Genomic DNA, 10,672 nt, shown 5'->3' with positions numbered 1-10,672 from the left:
AGCCAGACAAAGAGGTTACAAAATTTCATCTTTAACAAAAGCTCACAAAAGCTGGTTACCAGACCCTGGCTGGCTACCAAATATTTTGATTTGAAGAATAGATCTGAGAGTAATAAATCATTTTCAGTTTTATGCAATGCTTCATAGGAAAGCTTTCAATCCATCAAAATAATTCAAATGCTAAATGGCTTACTTATTAAGTGGAAAGCAGCCTCTTAAGAAGGACTTGTAGATTCTACTTCATTTTCATTATATTTTCCAGCATATTTTTATCTTGAATATTTTGCTCTTTCCAGTCAACAGTATTGCAGTCTACCTGTATTCACTGCTGAAAGCAGGAAGTATGCATAATCTTACACCTAAATGTGACTCACTATAAGGTCTTTAGTTATGGGCACAAGAGGCCTCTGCTGAGAGCCCCATGCTTTGGAACCCATTTTGGTCTTTCTATGCTGCATTCCACATGAGGTGAAGAGTCCCAGGCACCTCAGGAGATATATCTACCTGAAGGGTAGCAAAATATTCTACCTCAAAATATGACTCCTTGAAATAAAAAGTATTTTGAGCTGAATGCAAGGACAATGCCATTGGAGAGCACAACCCAAGCATAATGGTGGCAAAATGGCTGCTATTTGCCGAAGGTGAGAATGGAGTTTGGATTTTCAGGCTGGAATATCCACCCACATACACTGGAGGCCCCTCCTAGTGTGGGATAGAATTGGAAGAAGAAAGAAAAGGCCGACTTGGTCTGACTCTTCCCACATTACCAGGATTCAGTGTGGAACACCAAGGAATCAGAATTCTAATTTTAAACCTAGACTTCAGGTCATTATGAAGCTGTATTTGTCAGAGTAGGAGGATAGAACGTATTTTATTTAAAAATGCTTGATGTATAGCTTTAAAATATTTATACATAAGGCATATGAGGCCTCATTTGCACTAGCCCCCACAGACGTTAAGGAAGTGCCTAGGTTCCTTATCCTCCACTGGGTCTTTTATTCTGACTCCAGATTATTCTACTTTCCAAGCTATTTGTGGAGGATAATTTTCAGCAAGTCTAGTCCCTTTTAAAGGGGAAATAGCATTCATCAACTGTCTTATGTGAATACTGTATATACATTAGCTTATTTAATCTTCATAGCAACTCTGTAAGGTGAGTGGAATCCCCATCACAGGGATGAGGAAACTCAAGAAGTAATGTAAGTTGCCCAGATTTCAAAGCTAATGAAACAGTTAATTGGCTTCATCAAGCCCTCTATTCTACCTCCTGTCATCCTTTGCCCCCAGCTCCTGACTTTTAGTAGATATCCTCACTTTATATTTTCCTAAAGAGACGGAGACAAGGTCTGTGAAAATCCTTAAATTATCTTCTATTTTACAGTCCTTTAGTTTTTTCACCCTACTTGTCTTTCTTTGCTTTATCTTCCTTCTCTTTATTTAGATAATTCCCCATTTTTTTTTAAAGATTTTATTTATTTATTTGAGACAGAGAGAATGAGAGACAGAGAGCATGAGAGGGAGGAGCGTCAGAGGGAGAAGCAGACCCCCCGCCGAGCAGGGAGCCCGATGCGGGACTCGATCCCGGGACTCCAGGATCATGACCTGAGCCGAAGGCAGTCGCTCAACCAACTGAGCCACCCAGGCGCCCAGATAATTCCCCATTTTTTACTCCAAGATATCTAGTCTTATCAACTTTCTCTTCTCCTCCCTCACTCCCATCTTCTACCTGTACCTCTCCACTGGCTTCTTCTCCCCTAATAAAGCATTACCTATTCTAAAATAATTTTAAAGACAACCTTCTTTTACTTGTTGATATCTTTATTAATTCCTTAATTTTATGCTTCTCTTCACAAATTTCTTCAAAGTGAAGTTAAATCTCACTGCTTCATCACCCCTTAACCTTTTACAATCTAGACTATTTTCCTTAACACTGCAAAAATTGCAACCAAAGGCCTTGTGAGAAACTAATATTTTTGATGGATAACCTACCTAGTAAAACGCATAAAGTGTATTGATCTTAAGTACACAGTTAGACGATTTTTACGTGTCCATAAACCCTTGAAAGCACCACGCAGATCAAGATACAGAGCATTTCTAACACCCTCTAAAGTTCTTTTATGCTCCTTTTCAGTATAAACCACCACTGCTACCCCATCCCTGCCTACCCAGAAGTAACCCCTATTCTGAAAACTATAAACATTGATTAGATCTGCCAACTGTTGAACTTTATATAAATGGAATCACGTACAACATACTCATTTGCATGTACTCTTTTGTCTCTGACTTATTTCACTAAAAAAATAGCCATGAATATCAATCTTATTGTTGATGTTACCATTAGTTTTGTGTGGTTTTTTTCTTTATCACTGGTAGTATTCTTTTATATGAGTGTATCTCTATTTGTTTGTCCTTTTACATGTTAATGGAAATTTGGGGTGTTTCCAGTATGGGGTTATGAATAAAGCTGCAACAGACATTCTTGTGAAAAATTTTCTGGGGGAACATACCACTACTCTTGGATATACACCTAGGAGTGAAATTGCTGTGTCATAAGGTAAGTGAATGTTTTAACATTAGTAGAGACAGACAATCTTACAAAGTGGATCTATTATTTTACATTCCACTATCAGCAGTCTTTGAGAGTTGGTCCACATCCTTTGTCACAATTTGATATTATTAGTCTTTAAAAAATTTTTAAATTTATTTTAATATTAGCCATTTTGGTGTGTATGTGATAATACTCACTGTGGTTTTAACTTGTATTTTCCTGATAACTAATGATATTGAACATCTTTTCATATGCTTATTGGCCTTTAGATATCCACTTTTGCAAACTGCTTATTCGAATCTTTTATCCAATGTTCTTATTGGGCTTTCAGTCTTTTTATAATTGATTTGTAATGTTTTATCAGATATACATATTGTAAATGTTTTCTTCCACTCCATGGCTTGTCTTTTTACTTTTGAATGGGGTCTTTGATGAACAGAAATTTTTAATTTTGAAGATGTCAATTTATCCATTTTTATTTTTGTGATTAATGCTTTTTAAGTCCTGCTTAAGAAATCTTATCTGCCTCAAAGTCATGGAGATAGTATACTACATTTTCTTTTAGAAACTTTGTAAGTTTTTCTTTCACATAGAAGTCTATTACCCATCTCAAGTTAATTTTTGTGTTGGTGAGAGATAAGAATCATGTACATTTCTTTTTTGTGTGATGTCTGGTTGCTACAGCATCATTTATTGCAAGGTCTTTTTCCATTGACTTGTATTGGTGTTTTTATAATGAATTTACTGACTGTAGGAGTAGGTCTACTCTACTGATATATTTTTCTATCCTTTCTCCAATGTCATACTGTCTTAATTATTGTGATTTACTAAATTTGAAAACCAGAAGCCTTTTCTCAAACCTTACTCCTGCTTATTTTCTGTGCACTACTTGAATTTGCCTACCATTTACATTTTTCATAGGGAAAAACAGGCATAGGAATCAGGCAGATTTGTCTTTAAAAGATAGCTCCATCACCACATGATGGTGATGTGGGATCATATAAAAGTTTAAGAAAAACTATCCAAAACTTGGCTATAATGCCAAAGGATGGCTGTATGTTATTCTGGAATATAGCTTAATAGTTCTACCCAATAAGAATTTAATTCTCTAGGAGGTTTACCTTTGTTTGTTAGTTGTTACTGATCAGAGCGAAGACTGTGTAAAATGTTTACTTGTAGATTTTTGCCCTCTAGAGATACAAAACCTTTTTGTCTGGTAGAGAATGCAACTCTAAAGGCTACAGTTTGTTTTGACTTGTAGGACATTAACTTGTATGACATTGTTAATTTAGCCAACTTATTTCAGCATGCCTCTTGTGACTGCCTAGGTAAAAATAGTTTTTCTATTTTTTCTGTGAACCAGCTTTATCATCTTGCTGGTTTCCTCATTAAAAAGTTAAACAGAACTTAGGGTGCTTGGGTGGCTGAGTCAGTTAAGTGCCCAACTCTTTTTTTTTTTTTTAAGATTTTATTTATTTGAGAGAGAGAGAGAATGAGAGCAAAGCAGGGGGAGCAGGAGAGGGAGAAGCAGGCTCCCTGATTATCAGGGAGCCTGATGTGGGGCTAGATCCCAGGACCCTGGGACATGACCTGAGCCAAAGTCAGACGCTTAACCGACTGAGCCACCCAGGTGCCCCATGTGCCCAACTCTTGATTTCGGCTCAGGTCATGATCTCAAGATGTTAGATCGAGGCCCATGTTGGGCTATGTGCTGGGTATGAAGCCTGCTTAAGATTCTCTCTCTCCCTCTGCCACTCCCCCCACCTCACTTCCTCTCAAAAAAAAAATGTTAAATAGATTATAAAAACATATTCATTCTATATTTGTATAACAATCATATATTTAAATTTTGAAAATTATGCTTTGACAATAATGATGAGTTTAATATTATTCCAAGGAGTTACACAAACTGGGTGACTGGTGATGCCATTATCTAGGATGGAGAATACATAAGTATTTTAGAAGAAGATAATTATTTTTGTTTTGATATATTCTTTTCCATTATGATAGAAATGCATGACATAAGTGAAAATTTAGGTTTGAAGACTGCGAGTAGAGGGTTAGCAGAAAAAATTTTGAGTAATTTTGGAGTTATCACTATATAGGTGATTGTTGAAATTTAGGAGGTGAGAGTGCTTAGGAATAGTATGAAGCTATTAAGAACATCATTCTGAAAACATGGAAACAAACAATTGGGGAGTGGATAAAGAAAAGCCATCGAAGGAAACTATGAAGTAGTAAAAAACAGCCATGGGAGCAATTTTAAGGCGTGGTCAACACACAGATGCAACCCAAGGCACAACAGGATGAGAACTGAAGAGAAGCAATTGAACTGAGCAATTAAGAAGTCTTTGGTGACCTAGTAAAAGCACTTCCAGTAGAGAGGTGAATGTAAGTCAGATTTGCTGTGGGTTGAGAGAAAATTAGATATGAGGAAATGGATGTTGTGAATATAGATTAATGTTTCAGGAAGTTTGGTTCTAAAACCTAAATCAGATCACAATAATTCATTGCTTAAAACCTGCTGATGGATTTCCATTATACTTGAAATAAAATTTATCCCTCATCATGAACTCCTAGACTCTATGTAATTAGGACTCTACTTATCAATCTGACTTCTTGGACCATTCTGCCACTCTCATTATACTTCAAACTTATTCTTTCTTTTCCTTGATTATGCCAACCTTGTTCCAAACTCAGGGCCTTTGCCTTTGTCATTTCCTCTTTCTGGTATACTCTCCCTTCAGACTTTTGCAAGGCTTGTGCAACAATAAGGCAAGTATACTGGTCAGATCTCCCTCTGTGAGGAGTATAGTTAATGCCTTTCAGCTGCCATATTTTCAGATCTACTCACACTGAGGCTACTTTTAACCTGGGCTGAGTCTAGCTGACAACTGAGTACAGAACAGATACTAGAGCTTGGCTATTCCTGCCTAATGCAGGACTCTTCACAATAGGGCCATTTTTGCTCTGGGTCTCCTCACTGGCCTAAGATTTTCTCGTAGCTGCATTGTACTCTGAAGCTCTTCCTACCCAGTCCTCCTTCCTTTCCTTTCCCAGGTGTCAGGACAGTATTGTAGTTTGAAGACTCACCTGTCTTCTGCTTACTACACCTTTATCCTTCACAGATGTTTCTTAGGCTCCAATTCAGAGGACCTAAACTGACATAGTTGCAATCATTTAATATCACAGCTCAAAAGTCACTTTATCATAGACCTTCTCAATGCTACAGTACTCAACCCATGGTCAGCTGCTATCTCATTGCCCTGTCTTCTTTTCTACATAGAATTTATCATTGTACCTTTTAAGTTTTTAAACTGATTTTTATATGCTGACTAAAGTAAATTATAGACATTTTGAACATTTCACCTCAAACACTTCAGTTTGCATCTCTAAAAAGAACATTTTCATAAATGGACAAAATGTTATTAAAATGCCTGATGAAATAGTAATTTCTTTGTAACATCTAATTCCCTGTCCATATTCAAATTTCTTCAATTTGAATGGAGACATTCAAATTGTTAATGTCTCCGTAATGCCTTTTATAGCTACTTTTTCCAAACCATGCCTTAATCCAGGACAAGGCATTCTATCTGGGTGTAATGTCTTTTAAGTCCCTTTTAATCCAGGTCAATCCCTTTTCTCATGCACTGACTTGTTGAAGAGAATGGTCAGTTGTCCTATAGAATGTGTTACTTTCTGGATTTGTCTAATTGTTTCTCCATAGTGTCTTTTTAAATTTTTTTTGAAAGTGGTTTCCCTATCTCCTACATTTCCTATACATGTGAAATTAGATATTAAGATTTAATTAAATTCAAGTTAAACATTCTTGGCTAAAAGATCTAAGAGGTTCAGCTGAGTACTTCATATTGAATTACATAAGCAGACATATACTATCTGGTAATACTCCAATTGGTGATGATAACTTAGACCATTAGATTAGACTGGTGACACCCTGTGGCAAAATTACATTTTCTCCCTTGGGATCAGATAATGTGTGCTTTGTGGTATTACTTCGGAAATATATGGAAGATAGAGTTCTCCATCACAATCAATGATTCTACCAGTTTTAATACTGTTATCTTAACTCAAACTCCATGCTTCTGTTTGCATATTTACTTTGCTTAATGTAGTCTTTTGCCATAGAGAAATGTTTCACTGTCATACAGTAAAATCTGTCAATCTTTACTTATTGTATTAGTCTTCTAGGGCTGCCGTAACAAAATACCATAGACTTGGTGGGTAAACAACAGGAATTTGTTTTCTCACAGTTTTGGAGGCTGGAAGTTCAAAAACAAGGTGCCACCTGGGTTTCTCTAGAGGCCTCTCCTTGGCTTGGGGATAGCTGCGTTCTTCCTCTGTCCTCATATAGCCTTTATTCTGTGGGTGCACATCCTTTGGTGTTTCTACTTCTTATAAAGATATCACTCCTGTTGGATTAGAGCCCCACTCTTATGATTTCATTTAACCTTAACTATTTCTTTTTTTTTTTTTAAGATTTTATTCATTTATTTGAGGGAGAGAGAGAGAAAGAGAGAAGAGGGAGCATGAGTGAGGGGAGGGGCAGAGGCAGAGGGAGAAGCAGACTTCCCGCTCACTTAGCGGGGAGCAGGCTTGGGGCTCCATCCCAGGACCCTGAGACCATGACCTGAGCCAAAGTCAGAAGCTTAACTGACTGAGCCATCCAGGTGCCCCAAGATTGGACATTTTAATACCAGAAAGAAAATCATAACTATAGAAATGGGACTTATTCCTATAATCGACATGAAAGAAATCATGAAAATGACTGCAAAGAAAGCTGTAAGATATCCTAAACATAAAGCAACAGGAAAGAGAAATCTGATGATATATACTTGAAAGCAGTGACTTGAGAAAAAGGAATGAGCTTCTTTCCATTTGGAACAGGTCAAGGTCTGACTGCACAATAAACAGGTTTGTTATATTATGAAAAATAATAATCCCTTGTCCTCCAAGAATTTTGCAAATATTTTTCCTACTTCGTATTTGCCTTCATTTTTTTAAAAAAATTTATTTATTTATTTGGGGGGGTGGGCAGAGGGAGAGAATCTCAAGCCAACTCCCTGCTGAGCCCAGAGCCTGATGCAGGGCTCAATCCCACAACCCTAAGATCATGACCTGAACTGAAATCAAGAGTCGGATGCTCAACTGACTGAGCCATCCAGGTGCCCCTGTGTTTATTTTTTTTCTAGCTTTGACATTTTTGTTCTTCATTGGTTTTATTATCATATTTGTTTTCATTGTGAGGGTTTTTCTTTTTAATTGTGGTAAATACATGTATACATCATACTCTTAAAATTATATATATATATAAGGGCGCCTGGGTGGCTCAGTTGGTTGCGCGACTGCCTTTGGCTCAGGTCATGATCCTGGAGTCCTGGGATTGAGTCCCGCATCGGGCTCCCTGCTCAGCAGGGAGTCTGCTTCTCCCTCTGACTCTCTTCCCTCTCGTGCTCTCTATCTCTTTCTCTCTCAAATAAATAAATAAAATCTTTAAAAAAAATTATATATATAAATTATCTATTATGCTCTATATAATCTTATATTTTTATATTATACTTACTTATATAAAAATAAGAGTGAAATACAATATTGGAGTACCCCTGGATTATGCAATCTAGAGGACAACTCTAAGTATATATAATGACTGACCTTTCTGAAATCCTTATTATGTTCTCACACTTGGTTTTTGTCTTGAAAAGGAATGGAATTCTAAGTTCAAAATAATGTCCCCTTACAATTTTGAAGTTATTATCTTCTGGAGTCTAATATTTTCGATGAGAAATCTGATGCTAGTTCAATTATTATTCTTTTATAGGAGAGCAGATTGTCCCTGGAAGCTAACCTTTTTATTTTTGATGTTCTGAAATGTCTTATTGGTATGTGGTTCCTTTTACCATTTTAGTTTGCTCAGTGCTAGGTATGTCCTACCAATCTGAGAACTTGTACTGATCTTTAGTTCCCTGAAATTTTTCTTCAATTATGTATTTGATATTTCTCTGCCTTTCCTCCATTTGTTGCTGTTTCTGGAATTCCTATTAGTCATATGATGGATCTATTGGTTTAATCCTCCATGTTTTTTCAATTTTTCCATGTTTTTGTCTGAATGCTCTAAGTTCTGGAGTATTTCAATTAAATCATCTCATCATTTTTTATTTTATCATATGTTATTTTCAATAGTCTTTCCTTATTCTCAGAATGTTACTCTTTCAGAGTATGCTGTTCTCTTAAACAGTATTTTCTTGACTACCTCTTAGGAAGCTTAATATTATTAGCTTATTATGAGTTTGTTTTGCTTCCTAAGCTGACTCTGAGTCTTCCTAGATAGTTGTTTTCCTTAGTTTATCATTTATGCTGTTGATTTTCTTCTTATCTCTGACAGTTTTTGATTCTTCATTCATTTTTAAGAATGGGGTTCTAGATAGATGTGAAGAAAGACAATATTGGGGAGGGGAATCTGAAAAAATTCAAGTGCAGTGGTTTCCTAAAGAGTTTTTAAATTTTGTATTCACCCTTCTTCTCATTTCTACCCTCTACTCTGCCAGACAGCTCCAAGCCTAGGGTCTCTCTGGGACTCCGTCAGGCAGATCAACTCTCTCTGAAGCCTTAGTCACCTGCAAATTCTAAGGACACTTTTTTTTAAGATTATTTATTTATTTATTTTTGTGAGCGAGAGAGAGAGAGAAAGAGAGAGAGAGAGCATGAGCAGGGGAAGGGGCAGATTGAGAAACAGACTCTACACTGAGCAGGGAGCCTGATGTGGGACTCGATCTCAGGACCCAGGGATCACATGGGATCATGACCTGAGCCGAAGGCAGACGCTTAACCAACTGAGCCACCCAGGTGCCTCAAGGAGTTGACACTTTCGTGATCTGTCTCATTTGTCAACAGGCTTCCATGTCTCTTTTGATCTTTCAGATATTTTTTTAAATACCTCTCTGTTTACAGTAGCTTTCCAAATCACTTTAGTATTAGAAATTGTTGCTCAACTATTGTTTTATTAAGGATTCAGGAGGAAGACTAAACAAATACTAATACTACTATCTTCTTAAACCACAAGTTCTATCTACTTTTGGCTCTGGCTCTGGATTTACTATTTTGATTATAATAGTAGCAAATACATTTTAATATCCTATAGAGCAATTTTTATATTACTATTCTTTTTCACCATTTTGTAACTTATTTTATGCAGTTATTCTTAAAATGATCGTTAGAACAATTTTTATTACATTCAAGAAAAAAATGGGGGGTGCCTGGGTGCTCAGTCTATTAAGCGTCTGCCTTTGGCTCAGGTCATTATCTCAAGATCCTGGGATCAAGCCCTGAGTTGGGCTCCCTGCTTAGAGGGGAGTGTGCTTCTCCCTTTCCCTCTTCCCTCACCCCCACCACTCATATACACATGCTTGCTCTCTCAAATAAAATCTTAAAAAATTTTTTTAAAAAAGGAGAATTTTCATTTTGATTATATTAAATTTACAGATAAATCTAGGGTATAGTCAGCATTTTTACAATACTGAATCTTCCCATCTAGGAGAATAGCTTGTCAATTTATTCAAATCTCATGTCCTTTAGTAAAATGTGATTTTCTACGTTCTGATCCTACACATTTCTTTTTTTTTTTTTAAAGATTTTATTTATTTATTTGACAGAGACACAGTGAGAGAGGGAACACAAGCAGGGAGAGTGGGAGAGGGAGAAGCAGGCTTCCCGCTGAGCAGGGAGCCCGATGCGGGTCTCGATCCCAGGACCCCGGGATCATGACCTGAGCCGAAGGCAGACGCTTAACGACTGAGCCACCCAGGCGCCCCTTACACATTTCAAGTTTACTTGTAGGAATTTCATATTGCTGTTATTATTTTAGCTTATGATTGCTTGATTTTGCAAATTTTTCCAAAAATCAGCCACTTTACTGAATTCTTTTTTCAGTTTTTTTTTTAAAGATTTTATTTATTTATTTATTTGACAGAGAGAGACCCAGCGAGAGAGGGAACACAAGCTGGGGGAGGGGGAGAGGGAGAATCAGGCTCCCTGCAGAGCAGGGAGCCTGATGCGGGGCTGGATCCCAGGACGCTGGGCTCATGACCTGAGCTGAAGGCAGACGCTTAA

This window comes from Mirounga angustirostris, unplaced genomic scaffold (assembly GCF_029215605.1).
Source record: "Mirounga angustirostris isolate CCGP_5_RB_7025 unplaced genomic scaffold, mMirAng1.0.hap1 SCAF_7, whole genome shotgun sequence".
Lineage (NCBI taxonomy): Eukaryota > Metazoa > Chordata > Mammalia > Carnivora > Phocidae > Mirounga > Mirounga angustirostris.
Note: the sequence above shows the minus strand (reverse complement) of the source record.